At 38.8% G+C, this 22,551-nt stretch overlaps 1 protein-coding gene and 1 pseudogene across 2 annotated transcripts in view; one reads left to right on the top strand and one right to left on the bottom strand.

Moving 5' to 3' along the window:
- LOC145469714 (E3 ubiquitin-protein ligase TRIM45-like) overlaps nucleotides 1-22,551 on the bottom strand; it is a 322,349-nt gene that overhangs the window by 135,318 nt on the left and 164,480 nt on the right. The gene's annotated exons all lie outside the window — the stretch shown is intronic.
- Nucleotides 216-21,758, top strand: LOC145469791 (puromycin-sensitive aminopeptidase-like protein; annotated as a pseudogene). The gene is made up of 12 exons (XR_014042364.1): nucleotides 216-491; nucleotides 3,154-3,235; nucleotides 5,555-5,754; nucleotides 8,956-9,063; nucleotides 10,265-10,457; nucleotides 11,196-11,292; nucleotides 11,979-12,009; nucleotides 12,896-12,971; nucleotides 13,107-13,141; nucleotides 18,818-19,028; nucleotides 19,496-19,599; nucleotides 21,669-21,758. The product of XR_014042364.1 is annotated as a puromycin-sensitive aminopeptidase-like protein (transcript).

Here is a 22,551-nt window from a genome sequence, read left to right as displayed (position 1 = left end):
TCATGCGGGGTCAATTTTGACTCGGACTACAGAGACAACGTTTTCACATATAAATGCTTGATAAAGTTACCTCGGTTGGAGGGTTCTCTAGGATACCCGAGACCATATAACTGGGGCCTTAGTCCAAGAATCTACTTGTCGAGACCGTAGCCTCGCTCCAAGGCTTCGTCGGTTAAGGGGGACAGATGACACTGGGAACGAGAAAATCCGGATGTTTTGTGCAGGCTCGAGTTACTTCGATTCGCTCCAAGAAAAATACTACCAAAATACTTTCTTTTGCTGCGTTTCGACTTACGACCTTTGTGGGAGCTAGGTTGCTACTGTTTGCGTCCTCTAAGGTCCGTTTTAGTACTGCTACGATAAAAATGAGCTCGGCAAAGAAACACTTCAAGCGACTTGCCACAAGCGTGCTTCCGAGCAACTACAAACTGACATTGAAGCCAGATCTCACGGAATTCACCTTCACCGGGGAAGAAGTTATCGATGTGGAGGTACGATAAAAGCATTAACTAAACGGAAACGACCTCAATTACTCGTGAAGATTTGCATCTTTATATTTTAAGCTTCTGTTTTTCCGTGATTGTTTGTCGTGCTTACCCACATGAGTGTGTTGCATGCGGTGGGGTGCGGGGTGGGGAGTGGGTGGAGAGTGGGGAGTGGGTGGGAAGTGACTAGGGGTAGTCCTGTGGAGACATCCCTTGATTTAACCGAGTGCCATCTTGATTACATACCGCAGAATTTTGAAAGTAATGGACCCCGTTTCTTTTGGAGTTAGCAGACAAAAGGGGCTGCTACTTTCAGGTAGTTGTCACTTTCAGGCAGGTGTAACTTTCGTACGCTTAAAAAACATTTGTATGGTAATTCACAGTCGTTTCAGACAAAGCAGAAGCATAACAGTAAAAAATTCCATAATTTTGTTTATAATTATTACTAACCGACTACCCACATAAACAAAGCAGACTGTACAAATAAAGGCCCCATTGTTGGTACTATAGGAAGAAAGGCATGCGGTCCCATTGTAATGCAATGTAACTAATACTTCTTGAAACGTTGTATCAAATATGATGTCAAATATAATTTGTTTTTTTATTCAGTCAGTGTAACAAGCAGACTGCAGACTGGGGGTAAAATGCAGACTGAGGGTAAAATGCAGACTGCAGACAGCAGACCAGGGGTAAAATGCAGACTGAGGCTAAAATAAAAAATGAGTCATAAGGATAAAATAAAGAGTGTTCGTACCTGTAAAATGTCACGTCAGGACTCATGAACTAGACTCGATAGTTACAAGTTTAGTTTGCCCTGTTGTTGTGCTATTGTGTTTTGCTTGCCTTGTGTCCTGAACAATTCCAAGGCCATTTGAAGCAACTAACGGTGGTTTGAATGATGAAAACAGGATGAAGGAAATGCGCTGCAAGAGTTGGTCGGTCCCAGACCTAATTGCGTAAACAAATTTCAAAATGGCCGACACATAAACAAAGGTAAGATGCATAGACCTTCAATTAGTTGGGGCCCTTGTGGGAAACTTGGTTGAATAAAATGTGGACTTCAAGAACTCGAGGTTGATAATATAATGTTTGACTAAGGCTAGGAAATACCTTTTGGTTAGCCTGCGAACAGGCTCCCGGTGAGCCTGAATGAAGTGAGAGAGCCTGTAGACATTCTATTGATGCCGCCGCTCTATGATACCAGCTCCTGGTATCATGATATGATTGGTTAAATCGCTGATTGTTGACATCTTTGAGATTAATATTTGACAGATCTTTGTAAAATTATACGTCTCCTACGGTTCGTGACAATAGTGTGTTTGCTGTTCTCTTTAAGTTTCGGTCTCTCGACCTCTCGTTATTTCACAAGTGATTCTGAAGGGTACTTCATGCTCTGTTATGAGGAGGAATTTCAAGTACAAGCTAGTGGAGTGGAGCAGTTTGGCTGTGCTATAGCAATTTTTTTTAGAGGTCATCAGAGGCATGGTTTCCGGACTTTCCGCAGTTATCTGCTTGTCGCTTCTCAGAGTTTGACACCTCTATTATGTGCTTATAATTTCTTTAGGCTCATTTCAGTATTGGAAAATATGTTTTAAGCTCTCTAAGTATTGGTTCTGGAGGGCCAAAGTTAAGTTTGAAATATTTCGTGAACATGTTGCTTACTTGCACTCTATATTATGACACCGGGCCCGGCTGTTTGATTAGCTCGATTAGAACTGTCCACAAGTACAGAAAATGTAGCTTCGTGACAGGTCTAATTACCTCATTGACTGATTTGTTACAGGCTAGTGACCAAGGGCAGATAGGCACATCAAAAACAAAGTCTACAGGCTACCCTGTCCCCGCCCTGATTGCTTCGCTTTCTGAATTCTTCTGTTTCGCGCTTGCTGAAATTTTTTTTCCAGCCTCACCAGGAGCCTGTTCGCAGGTTACCTTTTGGTTTGAGTTTTCAGAATTTTGGAAAAAAATATTACAGGTACATGTATGAACACTTCATTTGATCTGGATTTGATCCTCGTGTTTTTTGTTATTAATATTTTATTTTACCCTCAGTCTGCATTTTACCCCTGGTGTGTAGTCTGCAGTCTGTGTTTTACCATCAGTCTGCATTTTACCCCTCAGTCTGCAGTCTGCAGTCTGCAGTCTGCAGTCTGCAGTCTGCAGTCTGCAGTCTGCAGTCTGCAGTTTGCAGTCTGCGTTTTATGCTGACCGGTTTTTCATTGCAAGCAAGTGGTAATCTTCACAAGGCTGTTACTTTCGGGGAGACTGTTACTTTCAGGATTCAATTGGAAAGTAAAAAATTAACGTTACTTTTGGGAAGCCGTTATTTTCGGGGGGTGGGGACCGTTACTTTCTGAATTTGCGATCGATGGTATGGAGTAGGAGTCTGGGTCATAGAACTATGAATCCGATGAGTTCCTATTCTGTCGCTAGTGAAAACCAGCCTTAACATGGGTTTAGTTCAATTTTTCCGTCAAACATCCCCACCTGCTTATGCGAGGCAGTACATGTATTTATGCTCTATGCTGTACGTTTCCTTTTTTGGTTCAGTGGACCAATAAACAAAAACAAACAAGTTCACATTTTTTAAACATAACTTCCAATCCTTTCATTCATTTTCTATTTTCTGTAATGATAATTATTCCAGATACAATGTAATAATTTGCAGGTAAGAGAAGAAACCGATAAAGTGCTCATCAGCTGTTTGGATATTACTGTCAAGTCAGCCAGTTTTTCTGTTGGAGAGCTAAGTGAGTATAATACGTGGTAATTGATGGATTCTGGCAAAGTTTTAATTAATGACATTTTATAACACTTTTGGCCCTGATGATGAACAACCAGTATCAGTTCTTTCTGGTTTAATGATGAAGATGATGAAAAATTACTGAGGAGCTGACTGAGAAAAGACTATGGGATGTGGTTATGTGCGCGGTTGAGGGCAGGGTTGTCACAGGTCAGGAAATGGTCAGGGAAAAGTAGTGTTCAAGGTCAGGAAAAAGTCAGGGAATTTTATATTGTTTCAGGGAAAATTATTGACCTTTTGAAGAAACCTCTCTATTGAAATTATAGCTGCACTGATTAAATACCACTGAAGACTGGAGGAAACATTATGAGTCACTTGCTAGGGGAACATTTGTTTTTTCCTTAAAGAAGAAGGCGAAAACTGTTGAAAACTGATCAGTTGAAAATTAATGTGTGCATGGAAAAGATGGCTGTAAGGAGAGACTGGAGAGTCCCACTAAGTACTATATCTGGCATTTTGTATAAATTTATCTCCTATAAAGGGAAAAGTCTCTGGAAATTTTGAAAAGTGATGTCTGTGCGAGGTGACTCTTCTTTCCCAGGCTCCCCCTTCCTCTAATATAAATAGATAAATAAATAGATAAATAAATAAATAAGTAAGTAAGTAAGTAAGTAAGTAAGTAAGTAAGTAAGTAAGTAAGTAAGTAGTAGTCTGAGTTTGCTACCTTAAATAAGAGCAAACCAAATTGTCCCACAACTACAAGGACTACAAAATGAATAAAAAAATAAAAAAATAAATAAATAAATAGATAAATAAATAGATAAATAAATAAATAAGTAAGTAAGTAAGTAAGTAAGTAAGTAAGTAGTAGTCTGAGTTTGCTACCTTAAATAAGAGCAAACCAAATTGTCCCACAACTACAAGGACTACGAAATGAATAAAAAAAAAAATAAATAAATAAATAGATAAATAAATAGATAAATAAATAAATAAGTAAGTAAGTAAGTAAGTAAGTAAGTAGTAGTCTGAGTTTGCTACCTTAAATAAGAGCAAACCAAATTGTCCCACAACTACAAGGACTACGAAATGAATAAAAAAAAAAAAAAAATAAATAAATAGATAAATAAATAGATAAATAAATAAATAAATAAATAAGTAAGTAAGTAAGTAAGTAAGTAAGTAAGTAAGTAAGTAAGTAAGTAAGTAGTAGTCTGAGTTTGCTACCTTAAATAAGAGCAAACCAAATTGTCCCACAACTACAAGGACTACGAAATGAATAAAAAATAAATAAATAAATAAATAAATAAATAAATAAATAGATAAATAAATAAATAAATAAATAAATAAATAAGTAAGTAAGTAAGTAAGTAAGTAAGTAGTAGTCTGAGTTTGCTACCTTAAATAAGAGCAAACCAAATTGTCCCACAACTACAAGGACTACAAAATGAATAAAAAAATAAAAAAATAAATAAATAAATAGATAAATAAATAGATAAATAAATAAATAAATAAGTAAGTAAGTAAGTAAGTAAGTAAGTAAGTAAGTAAGTAAGTAAGTAAGTAAGTAGTAGTCTGAGTTTGCTACCTTAAATAAGAGCAAACCAAATTGTCCCACAACTACAAGGACTACGAAATGAATAAAAAAATAAATAAATAAATAAATAAATAGATAAATAAATAGATAAATAAATAAATAAGTAAGTAAGTAAGTAAGTAAGTAAGTAAGTAGTAGTCTGAGTTTGCTACCTTAAATAAGAGCAAACCAAATTGTCCCACAACTACAAGGACTACGAAATGAATAAAAAAATAAATAAATAAATAAATAGATAAATAAATAGATAAATAAATAAATAAATAAGTAAGTAAGTAAGTAAGTAAGTAGTAGTCTGAGTTTGCTACCTTAAATAAGAGCAAACCAAATTGTCCCACAACTACAAGGACTACGAAATGAATAAAAAATAAATAAATAAATAAATAAATAGATAAATAAATAAATAAGTAAGTAAGTAAGTAAGTAAGTAAGTAGTAGTCTGAGTTTGCTACCTTAAATAAGAGCAAACCAAATTGTCCCACAACTACAAGGACTACGAAATGAATAAAAAATAAATAAATAAATAAATAAATAAATAGATAAATAAATAAATAAATAAGTAAGTAAGTAAGTAAGTAAGTAAGTAAGTAGTAGTCTGAGTTTGCTACCTTGAATAAGAGCAAACCAAATTGTCCCACAACTACAAGGACCACTAAATGAATGAAAAAAATAAAATAAAATAAAATAAAATAAAGAATTCATGTGTTGACATTGGATGGCAATTTTGCTTAATAGATTACCATTCTTCAAACATCTCACATTGCACCGAGGATGAAACAGTTGCTGTTAGCTTTCCCTCACCTCTTCCCATGGGGAGAGGATTGTTGTCCCTGAATTTTACAGGGGAACTGAATGACAAATTAAAAGGATTCTACCGATGTAAATATACAGGAGAGGGTGGAAATGAGAAGTTCTGTGCTGTTACACACTTTGAGGTACATTCAACAATAATTATAATAACATCCTGTGATATATCGTCTGATACTCACTGGTATTGTGTGGATCATGTGACCATAGATTAGGCCACTAAGGCCCAGTTCAGATGCCGAACTTTTCATGAGCCGAACTTAATTCGAATTTGGGCCGACCCAAATTATCTAAAGTATGCCTGTTGATTGAGACCTCGAACTTAATTCAATGAACTTAATTTAGTTTGAGCCAAGACACATCGAAACATCAGCGTTTTTCAGGCAAGGTGTACATGTATGCATTAGGTTCGGCAGATGAAAAGTTCAATGTCTGAATCAAAGCTGTTCCAAAGCCGAAATTCCCGGCTGAGCTAGGCGGGAAGAACGGCTGAGCCATTCCAAATTCAAATAGCCGTTCTTAACTGATTTAGACACCGAACTTTTTGTGTACTTAATTCAACGTATTAGGTTTGGCTCATGAAAAGTTCAGCGTCTGAACTGGGCCTAACAGTTTAGCTGTCAAGGTATCTTTTACCAGTTGCACAGAGTGGATTCAGGGGAGGTTGTTGCACCACCCCCACCCCACGTTTGACCATCCTTTTTGCTATTTGTTTGATTCGTTATAAAATTAACAGAATAAAATTGTTTTATACGTAGTTGTTTCACTTCCACCAATTAACTGATCTCCAAGTTAGGAAAAGACAATGTATATTTGTGACTACGTTTTTATGTATTATTTTTGGTGTTCTGGTTGATAAAATGAAAACACCAGATTTTATTTCATGCCTTCACAAACAGTTTTCATTATTCAACAAGTGTCAGGAATGCTCGACATGGTATTTCAAAGGGTAAAATTGGAAACATTTTCCAAGTGGCATGGTCCCAGATCCCCCTAGAAGCTCAGGGCTGAGGGATTAGCCATCATGCCAATGGCATCAAAAGTTATTGAGGTGTCCTCCCACCCCTCTTTTCAGGAATTCCTGGATCCACCTCTGGGCACTTGAAGAACTGAATAATAAAAGAACCCCTGTCTGTCCATTTCTCAAAGCATTATCTTTCAGGAGTCAAATAAAGTTGGAGCCACACCCAGCTTGATCTCCTTTAGGGTGTACACAGGCGGCCCAAGCTCACAATGCGAGGAGTTTTTTTTTTTTGATCTTTATGCGAACGTCCAGCGCGCAAAACGTGACATGGTTACCGCTGACATCTATTACATAACGACCGAGTTTGGTTACGCGAAACGTAACCTTCGCCTTGCAGTATGTGGTGGTGTTGTGTTACAACGGTTTGAATTTATAAAGGTTTGTATGGGGAAAAGCGGTAATGGACATTATAGCTGAAATTTTGGTATTTTTGCAATAAAAATGACTCACCCCAATGCCTTGTTGTCTTTTCTATTGTCATCTTGCTTCTCAGCTCGATCCGAAGCCTTTTAAGTGAGTTATCGCTTAATAGTTTTCCTCTACTAAGAAAGAGTAAAGGCTACACACTCGATTCTGGACTGACCCCTGCTCGAAGCGAAAAAAAAACACTGAAATCCCGCCAGCCACCTCAGTTCCTCCGCAGAATCATAGGACAGGTTTAAGCGCTCCCTTGCAGTTAAATTCCAAGCCAAATTCATCTCCACAGCGCACGATACAAAGCTCTGAATCGAAGAAAGCTAACCATCTGGAATCAGTGATCATGCTGCTGGCACCATTCGTGGACACATTCGAAACCCGAGCGGAATGCCGGGCTAACAAATTGACCTTGACCAGGGGAAGGGAGCGCACAGTTCTCGACAAGCCAGGTACTTTGCTCCATGGTCCCCTGGGAAGATTTTTGTCCAGGCTGCCAACGGAGCATTGTTGTGACGAGCCAATCAAAGCAACGTCTAGACGTGTTTACAAATGTGAGATACTTTAATAACTGTCAGAGAAAACCCTTTACGCGATCTTGAATAGATAAATCTTCGTGGATCACTATCATCAACAGAGCTTATCTAGTTTATGTTAAGATCTTTTGAAGATCTGAAATAGACAGTTTGTTTGTGGAGATACTGCTTTGCAAAGTGTAGAGGAATGAAGGTCGTTAGCCAAGATGTAAGTGTGCACTGAATATTACTGAATATTCGCGGCGCATGTCATAATAGCTAAGGAAATTTGCTTTAGTTTTGTTGCATCACAGTCATATTATGTCTTACTCTAGATTTAGCAATTTTTCAGTATCAAATTTTGTCCTTTAACGGTGTACTTTTCCGTAGCAAAAAAAATATTTGAAATAGGTTTCAGTACGGACAGTGCCAACAGATTTATCTATTAGAGATCGCGTTAAGGGTTTTCTCTGACAGTTATTTTAATAACTGTGAGATACTTTAAAAAGTATCTCACATTTGTAAACACGTCTAGTCATTGCTTTGATTGGCTTGTCACAACAATGCTCCGTTGGCGGCCTGGACAAAAATCTTCCCAGGGGACTGTGGAGCAAAGTACCTGGCTTGTCGAGAACTGTGCGCTCCCTTCCCCTGGTCAGGGTCAATTTGTTTGCCAGGCATTCCGCTCGGGTTTGAATGTGTCCACGAATGGTGCCGGCAGCATGATCACTGATTCCGGATGGTTAGCTTTCTTCGATTCAGAGCTTTGTATTGTGCGCTGTGGAGATGAATTTGGCTTGGAATTTAACTGCAAGGGAGCGCTTAAACCTGTACTATGATTCTGCGGAGGAACTGGGGTGGGATTTCAGTGTTTTTTTTTCGCTTCGAGCGGGGGTCAGTCCAGAATCGAGTGTGTAGCCTTTACTCTTTCTTAGTAGAGGAAAACTATTACGCGATAACTCGCTTAAAAGGCTTCAGATTGAGCTGAGAAGCGAGATGACAATAGAAAAGACAACAAGGCATTGGGGTGAGTCATTTTTATTGCAAAAAATACCAAAATTTCAGCTATAATGTCGATTACCGTTTTTCCCCGTACAAACCTTTATAAATTCAAACCGTTGTAGCACAACACCACCACATACTGCAAGGCGAAGGTCATGTTTCGCGTAACCAAACTCGGTCGTTATGTAATAGTAGATGTCGACAGTAACTGTGTCACATTTTGCGCGCTGGATGTTCGCATAAAGATCAAAAAAAAAAAAAACTCCTCGCATTGTGAGCTTGGGCCGCCTGTGGGGTGTATTGTCAAATCAGACACAGGGAGAGATCCCACTATACATACATGTGACATTTTAAGTGTGTATTTTAATTTACAGCCAACAGGTGCACATCGAGCATTTCCTTGTTGGGATGAACCAACAATCCGCGCCACTTTTGACATCACCTTGATTGTTCCCAAAGACAGAGTAGCTTTATCAAACATGGTAATTACGTTTAAGTGCACAGATCAAAAATAATAATGTTGTTAACAATAATAGATTTCTGTTGCATGATTGTTGATGAAGGTGTAGCCTGAGTTGGCTATCACACAGAAATCGAGGGCAAATAATCTAATTGTTTCAGTAAATCTTTTACTAAAGTCGTTCAAAACTTTATCTAGATCCTCTTCACGGAGACTTCGAAAATACAAAGAAGTAGCTCTGCCATTTTGTTAACAACTGCACACTGCTAGGCTACTCACTGTCTACTAAACAGTTGGATTATGAGCTCGAGATTTCTCTAGCGTGACAGTTGACAAGGGTGCAGCCCGAGTCAGCTATCACGCTTAGAAATCAAGAGTGAATACATGTAATCTAATTGTTTTAGTATAAATCTACTTGTTGTTCAAAAATTTATCGAAATCCTCTTCATAAACACTTCAGAAATGCCAAGAAGTGCCATAATTTTTTTTTTACAAGGGTAAGGTCTGCTATGCTACTCACTATTCATTACAGAATAGATAGTGAGTAGCGTAGCCAATCAGAGAGTGGTATTCCTGATAGAACGCCTAGTAGATTTACAAAGTATACTAAAACAGAATGGATAGTGAGTAGTGTAGCCAATAAGAGAACGGTATTTGTGATAGAATGGTAGAAGATTTATACTGTCAGTAACTATTAAAAAGTTACTCTCAGTACAGTAACTTGTGTGGCCTAACCAAATAGAGATGCCAAAGTGGAAGGGTTTCTCTCAGGTTGACTAGTAATGTTAATTGTAATGTAATGTACATACGAAAGGCTCTTTAGAAGCACAAGGCCCTCTGCATTCAGTTTGTTTTTGATGGCACCATAATACATCAAATTAGTGGCAAGCACCTGACACATAGGTCTGCAATGATTACAGAGGGGTAAAGATAAACAGCTCTCAGTAAGTGTTTCATGCAAGTATGTAAAGCTGAGTGTAATAGGCCTTCACTAGAGCAAAGTGGCAAAGTGTCCTGGCTCATTATTAAAATATTAGTGTAAAACAAACTTGCTCCTGGGCATAATTGATATCTTTATCAACTTCATGTTGATGAATAGAAAACATTTTGTAGAGGTGTCTGGCTTGCCCATGGATGCAGCACAACTGTTACAGTTTTTTTTAATTAGGAACTAGTAACATTTCCTGAGAAGGAGTGTAATTTTCAAGTGACAATATTTTCAGAATGTGATAGAAGAGAAAGATTACACTGATGACACTTCCCTAAAAGAGGTGAAGTTTGTCCATCATGTCTACATATCTGGTGGCATTTGTTGTCGGGGAGTTTGACTTTGTTGAGGGAAAAGATGCTGATGATGTAAATATCAGAGTATATACTGCAAGAGGAAAAGCTAGCCAAGGACAGTTTGCTATGGAGGTGAGCTGATATAAGTGCAGTAAAGTTGTTAAATTTTTAGTCCGTTGTAAGCCATTAGACTTCAAAAGTTTCTGGGCAGTGGAGGTAATCTCGACTGAGGGCTAGTCTGCTGGCACCAACATTGAGTGGTCTGGTTTTGAGTCACTGGCTGAAGCCTTTTGTTGTGTTCATAGGCCAGACACTTTTGTTGTTAGGGAATAATTTTTGTTGGTGGCTCTAGCGGAGGCCCGGGGGGGCGGGGGGGAGTGGGCCTCCCCCTTATTTTTGGTGAAAAAAGAAGAAATCACAGGAGGAAGAAAAGCCAGCAGGGCAAGCAAAACAAAGCTGTCCCCTCTCCCCCGTTAGCTCAAGGTCTGGATCTGCCACTGGTAACCTGAAGATGTATCGTATGTATGTAGTTACGCATCCCATGCAGGGTGGAAGTACAAAATATACTCAGTACTCCTCTGTCACTTGATGCTACTGAGCCCAGAGATGTCAGAATGAGTTTTCATATAGCCTTAATGGAGACTTAACCTTCCCTCTTAACAGATATATAGATAACCTTTATTTTAAAGAGATGAGTATTAAAGTTACATGAGCTTGTGGGGTCGTTTGCAATTAACATGCCTGATAAGCTTTGATTCCATTTTTATGATGGTGCAAAACAGCCACCTGATCTTTGTGAATCTAAAGACTGACTGTGTTACTTTGATCTTACTAGTAATTATGTAATCTTTTATTGGTATCAATAACTAGGTTGCACAGAAGTGCCTGCCTTTTTACAAAGAGTATTTTGAGATTGGTTACTTGTTGCCCAAGCTTGACCTCATTGCTATCCAAGACTTTGTTATAGGTAAGCCTTATGGTCCTTTGGGACTTTAATTTCATAATCATGTGCATCATTCTTAGCAGGGAATTTGTAATTGTTATGTGTTTGTTGAGAATTAGGAAAGCTTGCTCTGAGCCTGAAAAGGTCAGCCTGGATGCTGGTGGTCTCGTTTTAGGGGGTATTAAAATCAATAATTCTGGTCTCACTCAGGGTGTTGATGATGAAACACCACTAGTTTTCGTATGTTTTAGGGTGCACTTGATGACGTTATAGCAAAAAACGTTCTTATTTCCGTTATTAGGCACAATTTCTGCCAGTCTTTTGAGTCTGGTCTACTAGCGCAGGCTCCTTTACCATTCAGTGGCTGGTAATCAAGCCTATTCTGTTTTATGTGGTACCTTTTAGAGGTCAAATAAACCTGACCCAGCCCAGATTGGTATCTTTTAGGGGTTTAATTCAAATTTTCCAACGAGCATTCCCAGTGTTTTCATTTGGGAGTCCCCCCTGCATGGGGCTCCGAGGGCCATAGCTTTGCCATATGTGACCATTAAAATAAAGATCATGTTGAAATGATTTAATTTTAGTTTTTAATATAGGGAAACATTGACAAAAATAATATGTGCAATCTAATGATGTTTTTATTTGTGTGAGTTGGGTACAGCTGCTAATTTCAGTGCTAAATGAAAACTTTATTTAATATTTGATCCCAGGAGCTATGGAAAACTGAGGTTTGGTCAATAGGTATGTTAATGAACACACAGAACTAGCACAAGCTTTCGATGTCCCACAGCAATCTTAAAATACAGTGTATTCCAATCTTCCTCTTGTGTAACATTATAAATTGATTAGATTTCTTAGATGTAGGCCATTTTTACAACTCTGCAAAATAAAACAAGTTAAAAGTATCCTTCCTCAGAAGTGAAATTTAAACTATCACACAATCATGTATCTAGACTAATAATATACATGAAAAAATTACTCGATTCTGATTGGCTGAGAGCACTGCAGTTCAAGTGTAACACCAGTGCAAAAAGTGTAACACTGTTGCAAAAAGTGTAACACCAGTGCAAATTACACATCGTAATTCTGGATTATGATTGGCTGAAAGACAAAAGGAAATTTTCTAAGTCAATGATATCACGTAAAATGATGACGAAAATTTTGTGCAGAAACTTTAAAAAAGTTTTCTCAAATGAGAAAAAAATGATTTCAAGAAAGATCTTCCGGCACTTCCTCCACGCGAATTTTTTCATGTTTATGTTATTAATAAGTAATCATACGGTTTTTCTCGTTCAATTTAGAATTAATTTGCACTTGTGAGTTTTTCAAAAAGCTGAAATTGCACTCGCCGAAGCGGCTCGTGCAATTTCAGCTTTTTGAAAAACTCACTCGTGCAAATTAATTCCAAATTGAACTCGAAATCATATGATTACCTATACTAATTTAAGGCACCAGACGTGGCGTTCTTTCTTTGAGGTACATGTACACATGCATTACATAATATTGAACTTTGAAATGTGAATAAAGTTTTCTAATTCTCCTTTTCTTTACCATTGTTATAATTTGAGTCATGCAAATAATATATTTTTATATTTATCATTTCCCTTTTTTCTTTTTTCTTTTAAAGTTAAGGGAGACCTGCTTGTTGATTGATCCAAAAGACTCTTCTGCTGCAGCTAAACAGTATGTGGCACTGGTTGTTGGTGAGTTTAATGCGGTACTCGCTTGATTAACGTGGTGGTTCATGCAAAATTATATTTTACAGTAGCTGACAGAATGCAATTGTACACTCATTTGTCAAGAGCCATGTGAATTAAAGTGACTGTTGTTCTTTTTAGGTCATGAACTTGCCCATATGTGGTTTGGAAATCTGGTAATAATTCAGTTCTTTTTTTATAATTACTGTTGAAAATGTAAACTAGTCATTCACAATTAATGTTACCGGTAATTAAGATTCAGACAAAAGCCTAAAGGCTTATATTCAGCGGAGCAGGAAAGTTGGTTGTGTTATTTGAGGTTGGGTGGGCGGGGGGGATTTTTGGATAGGGTGAAGCTTATGAGAATCTCACCATATTGTAACGGGCTGAAAAATACTTTACTGATCACGATATAAAATATAGTAGTAATGTAGCATGAAACCTAGTTAACCTCTTTTTCTTTTCTTTTCTTTTTTTTGTTGTTGTGAGTCACAGTGGTAAGTTACCATGTACATGTGTGATTGTTCAATGCAAGATAGCTCTCATCATACAAAGGGTATAATTTTAGTGGGAAAGTGTGCAAATCTTGTGTTGACTGTGGATGAAACAAAATGTGAAAAATCACAACAGGAAAATAGTCTATCAAGATCGTGGGAAAATAATTTGTTTTTATTCAATTTCTATAGACTGTATTTAACTGTGAGTAGCATTGTAGACTACAAGTGGTCCCTCTTGAATCGCTTAGTTTGTTGCGCAAGACCTTAAATAAAGCGTGAGAAAAAATGGCCGCGTTAAATCCTGGGGGCGAGACGTGCAGTTTGTTAGTACTGATATTTCTCGGATTGTTGGGTTACCAGTTCAGTTGTATCTGTAGTCTGGGATAGCTGGGTAAATTAAAAATCTCTTGATTTGTTAGCACCAACATTGAAACTTATACACTGAATTTGTTGGTTTTGTCAATTAGTGCATGTGCTTAAGCGAAAAGTGGTGATGTTGCAAGGGGCGTTAAAAAGTATAACAGAGAGGAAGCACTAAGATGCCATTAGTTTTAGCGATCGGCAACACCACAAAACGTCCAAGTCGTAGAGAAATTTAGGGCTCATTTCTTTGGAATGATCTGTATCATGATTAGTGATCTCTGGTGATCTGAGATCATGATCAGCAGGATCATGGTCGGGGGGGGGGGGCACTGCCATATATGGGCTATATAGGTATGTGCCGCTGTGAAGGGTATGGTTTTCAAGTAGTTTACTCTAGCATAGGGTATATAAATCAGAGCGTTTGGGTCTAGAATAGGGTATCATTTTCCCCAAAACTGACTAGTTGGTTGAAGATTTTATCTAGATTAAGGAAACCAGGAATTGCCACTCAAAAATATACAAAAATCAAATCGGCAAGTTCAAATTTACGCAAATCAGCCGCAATAGTGTCGATAGATGGGGGGATTTGGGGAGTTTACTCTAGTATAGGGTAGCAAAATTCAGCTGAATTAGCTCTGATATAGGCTAAGGACTCCAGGGTCCCAGCGGCACATCTCCACCCAGAAATTCCCAAAGTACCCCGCCCCCCCTCCCCAGATCATGGTCCAACAAAAAAACTGATGAATCCACTATTGGCAAGGATTCATCCTTTCCTTTGAAATCCCAAAGAAATACACCCTTGATGTCATGTATTGTAGGGAAGGTATATGCTAATAACCTTGGAGTTCTCGACTTATTAGTTTGTGTTTCGCTTGACTGACAAGCGCATTCTTCTTTCAGCACGACAATCTCCGTCGGTAGCTCTAGAGTCGAATCTAAATCGTTTCTTTTCACTTTCCTCGTATATTTATAAATGGTTGATCCAGTCTAAGTTTGTAGTTTAAGATATATTTCGTTCCTCAAAGACGAAGCTCAAGGAACGAAACAATTCTGTATTCGGAATGGCCGTAATTCGAAACGGTATCCGGTCACTTCGCCCCATGGGCATTTCTCCCCCAGTCACTTCGCCCCAACCAAAAGTCAGTTCGCTTCATAATCGAAGTTACTTCACTCCATACAAAGGTTTATTCGCTCCAAAAAGAAGTTACTTCGCTCCGTGATATAATTAAAGTGTATATATGCTTAAAAGATTATTTGCCTAACCGATGTTATAGTCGTGCCATTTACATACATACATACATGAACTTTATTAATGTGTCTTAACATCTAGCCGATGGGGAAAAAAACCCTCTACTAATTGGGGACTATGATTAATACGATCTTGATGACGTGTTTGTAATTGTTCGTTTGACTCGCCCTAATCTCTCTTTGTCCCCCACGCCATGCCGATGTTTTTGATGCGCTCTTGGTATTTCGCGCTCGTTGATCGATGGCCAATGGAATTTCAAAAACTGTAACCCTGTAGAGTATGAACTGCTTGTAAAAAGCTTTTTGTTAAACATGTTCGTAGTTAAAGGACTTAAAAAGCGACTGAGATTTTGGCGTAGTTAAGGCGATTGAGTCTAAATACCTTTGTTTGATTAATACGCGCGTTGTTTAGTATTCACTTGTAGCACTTACGTAGCAACAAAGTCAAACACACGGTCCGTTGATCGATCGATGGCCCATCGTATTTGAAAAACTTTGAAATCCATCCACGGCTTTACGCGCGTTCTTTAATAAACTGCCCTCAAAACCTTTTTTATTGAATTGCGCGTGTAGTTGCACAAAACGTCTTTGAATGACGACTGTATTTTTGTTTTCTTGCCACACGTACCCACGTGTAATGTGTGAACTTATGTTCATTCAAGGTGAGACTCTTTTTTTCGACACAACGCGCCGACCTTGTAACAAGCCTTCGTTCCGCATAATTGGAAAAATTGTTCACGGTTGGTCAGGCTGAAACCAATTTGTTGAATTGTTGTTCAACCGCTCTAAGTTATAACGACTAATCTTCAACTCTGTTGCTGTACTGGGAAATTGTTGAACCGAGTTTGCGACCGGCTTTCTTCTAATAAGAGACCACGAACAAACTTACCGACGGACGTACGGTTTATCGCAGTTGTGTACAGGAGGTTTCGAGAGCTTAATTGTTTTAATTTCCGTTTCCTGTAGTCGTCTCCTTCCGTTTCCTGTAGTTCTTTCTTTTATTTGAATAGGCTTTTGAGGGGGACATTAGGGGGTTCTGAACACCGCAATACCGCAAAAAATTCGGCAAATACCGCAATACCGCAAAAAAATCCCCAAATACCGCAATACTTCAATACCGAATGGAAACGCGATGTCATACCGAATCCACTACTCTGTATGTTTCACGTTTAGAGCAAACAAAACGCAAATAACAGTTAAGAATTTGTTAATGAACGTTTGGACAGGTGATTTTCGATTTAGACCAAAAAACGTAACATCCATTGGCGTGGTTGGCTAATGATTAACCAAAAATAACAAACCCTTTTACGATTGCGACACAAGGAATTGCAGTTTACCGTTACCATGAGTCGGGAATGTCCAATCAAAAACTGGAAAAGGCTCGGAAAACGTTGGAGGACTAGGAGGATAATTTTTAATACCGTCCAAAATGCTAAAATACCGCATCCCGCAGGTTCGGAGAATGCCGCAATACCGCATTTCGAAATTAAAATAACCGAAATACCGCAAGAAAAATTGTCCAATACCGCAGAGCCCAATGTCCCCCTCGCTTTTGTACAAAGTAGCTCATTGTGCTCATTGTGTTAATAATTTCAAACCCTCATGGCAAATTCCTCTTCAGCCTTGCTCAAGTCCCTCGAGGAGTTACAGGAAGAGATGAACGAGTTAACGCTGGGATTTGTGCGAATCGTTATTGTCTTACTGATACTGGGCATTTGACAAAGTATCTGGCGCTATCGATATTACATATCAAACACTATGTCAGCTAATTAACAATTAGATTATGAGCTCGAGATTTCTATACTACTCTGTGAAGAAGCACTTCACACAAAACGTTGGAGCACTAAAGAGAATGAGAATTCTTCCTAAACAGTCACTTGAGGAATTATACTTCTAATCTATTATTCCCGGCATAACATATAGTATTTCAGTATGGGAAAATTGCTCCCCCTCTGCAATGAATTCTCTGAACTTAATCCACGCAAGAGCGTAATATTATTATTATTATTATTATTATTGTAATATTTTCCAAGGTTCGTTGATTTCGTCGTACTTATGAATGGTGGAAGCGAAAATCGCACTTATTAGTTAGGTTTTGAACTTCTGAATTCTCGTATTATTATTTGAGGCGTTGTAAAAAGGCATGCAAATGAGGAGAAGGGCTCATCTCTGCTTTGTATTGACCCAGTTTCGCCTCATTCTGCATGTGCAACCGTTGATAACTGCAGTAACAACTATCACTTGGTTAAACCGCCTTCGTTCCGCATAATTGGGAAAATTGTTCAGGGTCGGTCAGGCTGAAACTAATTGTTGAATTGTTGTTCAACCGCTCTAAGTCATAACGACTAATCTTCAACTCTGTTGCTGCACTGGGAAATTGTTGAACCGAGTTTGCGACCGCCTTTCTTCTAATAAAACACCACGAACAAACTTACCGACGGACGTACGGTTCATCGCAGTTGTGTAAAGGAGGTATTGAGAGCTGAAGGACACCCGCGATGGGGGGAAGTAACGCTAATTTCCGTTTCCTGTAGTCGTCTCCTTCCGTTTCCTGTAGTTCTTTCTTTTATTTGAATAGGCTTTTGTACAAAGTAGGTCATTGTGCTAAAACTCTCTCAATGTTAACCTTGTCAGATACTAATAAATAAAATCAGTAATAATATGCTCAGTAATTTCAAACCCTCACGTTCATCTCCAGCCTTGCTCAAGTCCCTCGAGGAGTTACAGGGAGAGATGAACGAGTTAACGCTGGGATTTGTGCAAATCGTTATTGTCTTGCTATTACTTAGTCTTCTCCGCAGCCGTTTTTTGGGATGTCACGGAACGTTCCCCCCTCCTAATCTGTAGGAAGCGTTTAACCCTTGATTGACGCTTACAATATAACATTTCCAGAAAAAAAATATTTTTCCATTAGCTGAACATAGCGATGAGCACTTGAAGCACTTGTACTTAGGGCTTTCATTTACATTTTTTTCAGTCCGTTATGATCGTAGCCTGCGAACACCGCCTATTTTTGGCGACGTGTGGCGAGAAACAAAAGCCTGAAATCCCTCGCGTGTTCGCACCGCAGACCTTTTCGCGCGAAAGCTTACGTCATTCACACTTTGCTATTATGTGATTGGTCTGTTCAACAGCGCGCAAACAAACCACAAAGACAAAAGGAAAAGAATGTTGTTCGGATGTGAGCAGCCGTTTCTTTGGGGGAGCGTTACGTGACATCCCAAAAAACAGCTGCGGAGGAGACTAGCTAATACTGGGCAGTTGATAAATTATTTGGCGCTATCGATATTACATATTAAACACTATGTCAGCTAATTAACAATTAGATTATGAGCTCGAGATTTCTATGAGGTGATTGTTAATGAGGCCGAATCAGCTATGACCTCATAGAAATTGAGAGCGAATAATCTAATTGTTAGTAGAATTCTAAATGAAAATTACTTTAAATAAAGGTTTTCAATTGCATCTCGCTCGACGTATTATTAAATTAAACTTCGCGTCTTCGAAAGATCGCTCGGACTGAATTGTCATTTGAAATTGCAGTTGTGTTTGCGCGTTTATAATAATTTCAAGTTTTTTAAAGTCAAGAAGCCTTAAATGTCGTACTTTAGTCTTCTCAGGAATTTAATTATTATTCTCTAGCTTGAGGCAAAGCTTCAATGTTTTTAATAAGGAAAATTAACAAAAGCCCACTTAAGCTTCTTGTTGATAATTTTTCTCCTATTGTTTACCCTCCTTTCCCAGCATCCGTTTCCTATTTGCATCCGTTTCCTTTTGGATCGTACAGAATCCTTTGTGCTCAAACGTGACATGAATAAATTTGCTACTTTGCTGGATGTTATTTAAACAGACCGCGGTTGACACATCAGCTAGTCCACGAAGACAGAGGTGAGAAGATAGGATTTCAGAGAGTCCGAAAACTTTTACTGACGAGCAACTAGAGATCAACAAAAAGGTAACTTCTCTAAACGGTGTATCTTCAAACGACTTATTTTCAAATACGTAGCTTACATGCAGCAGCTATTTGCCTATTTTTTTCGCTTTACAACTTCTAATTTATATGTCTCTAGCTGATTTACAAGAGCATTTATTCGCACAAGCTGCAACTATCACAAACTAGTATTAATAGTATATGAGATCGTGAGAGATTTCTTTGAGGTGATGGGCGTTGAGGCAGATGACTGAATGACGATCTCTTGAGATTTTATTCGCGCAGCCACGCGCGCCGGACTGAATTTTTATTTGAAACACGCTGATGTGTACGTAGTGCTGATACTCGTAGCATAACGGTAAATTGTTTCTCAGTTGTTTAATACTAAGTTGTTAAATTACAGAGAGTGCAATAGCTCAGCCAATCAGTTTGCAGCACTTGCATTGACACGCTAGCAGAATTCTACTAATTTCTGTTACGTACTTTTGAAGGAAAATGAAGTGCCTTGTTTTGTTCTTCATCTCTTTGAGTCTGGCGATGTCATTTCCTCAATATATTTACCGTGATGCTGAGGATCTGGAGAACCACATGACCGGTATGTCTGTCAGTTTATTGCTATAACTAGCAGCCGTGTTTTTATTTTACCTTTTAAAGCAACACTAGTACTGTATTTAGTTTGTTCAGTTGGGTTTAATGGTACTGAACACTTGCTAACCAGGTAGCACTTTTACTCTCGCGCTAATGTGGTTTTGCGTCAATGTGTCGTATCTTATTCAGACTTGCTCGTTGTTCACTTTACCTGCATGTTTCAAATTTGCGTGATTCAAATCTGCGTGAAGAAATGAGACTAGTCTTTCCGTACTTAAGGTTACAGTATACCTTCAGATCGGCAATTTTCTTCAAATTTGGATTTTTGGTTCAAAGTGATGATCGAAGAGTAATCTCTAATTTCTGAAGACAAAATTGAAAAAAACTCAATATTGGCGGAGAAATGGAGGTTTTACGTTACGGCCGGAAGTAAAAGTTCCCTCTTGATTGACAGCCCTATAACGTGTACGCAATCAACCGAGACTACTTTCGCGGGAATATATGGATACCACGAATTGGCTGGCTATTCAGATCCAAGCATTTTTCGTATTAGATGTAATTCTGTTAAGTTATAAGTAAACATGGGCCACGGAAAACATTGTTTACCACTTCGAAAAAGCGAAGAACGAATGAAAACACATCATTGAGTGAAGAAGCGAAAGTTGGCCTCGCGGATGAAGCTATAGCTATCGTATCAAGCGGGCGAAAAGATCGAGTCAAGAGTACAGAAAGATTCTGTAAAAATTTGGGAACTCGACAGCTATAACAGCGATGTTTACATTGACTCTTTTGTTGAGTCCGATACTGATGAATCGCCCAACTCATTGAGATCCATTGGAATATTATCCATGCACATTTGCTCCGCCGCGCTTTCTTTTGTTCAGTTTGTTCTCGTCGCCCAGCCACTCTAGCGTTCGTATCCTTTTTCGTCTTCCCCATTTTGCCAGACCAGCTTCAAGAAAAACCGAGCTACAGAAAAATTATCTCTCCGCCTTGAGCGCATTGCGAAACACAAGGGTTTTTTCGAGATTCACGCGTAAATTTAACCGCGAGTTAATGGTAGTAAATTTTCCAAGCGCTGATTGGCTCAGTGATCTGAGAACCCAGTTGAAGGCGTTTGTGGGCGGAGTTTGTTTGCGAAGCAAGAGATTTTTCTTAGCGCTGTTTTCTCGAATAAATTTTTTCGCTTGAAGCAGACACTTTAAAGAGTTACAACTCAAAGGGGATTTGTTTGATTGCCCTCAAATTTGGACAGTAGCTAGATTAACATATAAAAAACAAAAACGTGTCTGCGAATTGTTTATTTCGACATATTTTTTCTCCGAGAGCAATTTTTGTACGATCACTTCACATTTTTTAAATCCTATTTTGAAAATGTTCTGTAACTTTTTACTGCAATTGAATGTGGAAAAACGCAGACACGCTTTTTTAGCGCTTTTAGCCCTGAAACCGAGGGAAAAAATAAATTGGCGAAAAACAAAATTCGCTTTGACTTGTAGCTTCCAAAAGGTGATTAGGACGTTCGCATTTAGTGGCCGTGAAAAAATCGGCACTTCATTTTATTTCAAAATTTTTGGTATGGTTTGATAGCCAGCTCTATAAGCTTTAATTTGATATAGGGGTTTAGGTATCTACATCTTAAACCGGACGCGCTACATGGCTTGGACGTGAGACACCCCTGAAGGTATACGGTAACCTTAATGCGGATAGGCATTAGCAAATTTTTTTTGCCAAACTTGATTCTATTCTTTACTCCTTATTGTCGGAGTCTCGTGTATGTCGTGAATCTTTTATCTCTACTATTTTGTAGATATTTTTGTTCTTTCCCTTATATGGAAGCATAGCATGACCGATAAAAGCCCCCTATGGTCCAAGGAAACTTTATTCATTATTGTACAACTTGTTGTAGAAAACTGTATAAGATCAATATTGATAGCTGCTCTTGTTGCGTACTTGATAAGTCTGGCTGGCTTGTTCCTTAGTTCCTATGTGACATGTTTCCCATAAAGACTTCTATAATACCTCTAAACCTAAACGCAACATTTTATTCGAATGTTTGGCGCCTTTTTTTGATAGAAACAGAGCTGGAGGAGCCTGGCCGACGTCAGATGAGCTTTGGCGCCACCGGCGGCAATGTTGGCCAACAGGGAATCAACTCTGGGAATGTTGCTGTTGGACATCAATGGAACGGCAAACGTCAGATGAGCTTTGGCGCCACCGGCGGCAATGTTGGCCAACAGGGAACCAACTCAGGGAATGTTGCTGTTGGACATCAATGGAACGGCAAACGTCAGATGATGAGCTTTGGCGCCACCGGCGGCAATGTTGGCCAACAGGGAACCAACTCAGGAAATGTTGCTGTTGGACATCAATGGAACGGCAAACGTCAGATGAGCTTTGGCGCCACCGGCGGCAATGTTGGCCAACAGGGAACCAACTCAGGGAATGTTGCTGTTGGACATCAATGGAACGGCAAACGTCAGATGATGAGCTTTGGCGCCACCGGCGGCAATGTTGGCCAACAGGGAACCAACTCAGGAAATGTTGCTGTTGGACATCAATGGAACGGCAAACGTCAGATGAGCTTTGGCTACACCGCTGGCAATCTTGGCCAACAGGGAACCAACTCAGGGTATGTTGCTGTTGGACATCAATTGAACGGCCGAAAATGAATGAAGATTCTTTTCCTCGGTTGCATCTTTAGCGCGGAAACCGTCTTTTCAGTTGTAGTTTAGTATTGTTTGCGCACCTGTAGACGTTATGTTATCTGCATGTAACAGCACATGAAGCGAGCAATGATTATTAAAGTAATAGGGCAATAAAGGTGTTAAAATGCAGGTTACTGTTTTTTTTCGTAATGAATATTACTTTGATGGGCTTTTGTTGCGACTTGGCCCAAGAGAGGTGTAGTACCCGAGCACGATACCAGAAATACTGAAGAAAGCTGGATCCAAGAGTG

The sequence above is a fragment of the Orbicella franksi genome, chromosome 15 (genome assembly GCF_964199315.1).
Source record: "Orbicella franksi chromosome 15, jaOrbFran1.1, whole genome shotgun sequence".
Taxonomy (NCBI): domain Eukaryota; kingdom Metazoa; phylum Cnidaria; class Anthozoa; order Scleractinia; family Merulinidae; genus Orbicella; species Orbicella franksi.
This window is presented reverse-complemented; position numbering and strand designations above follow the sequence as displayed.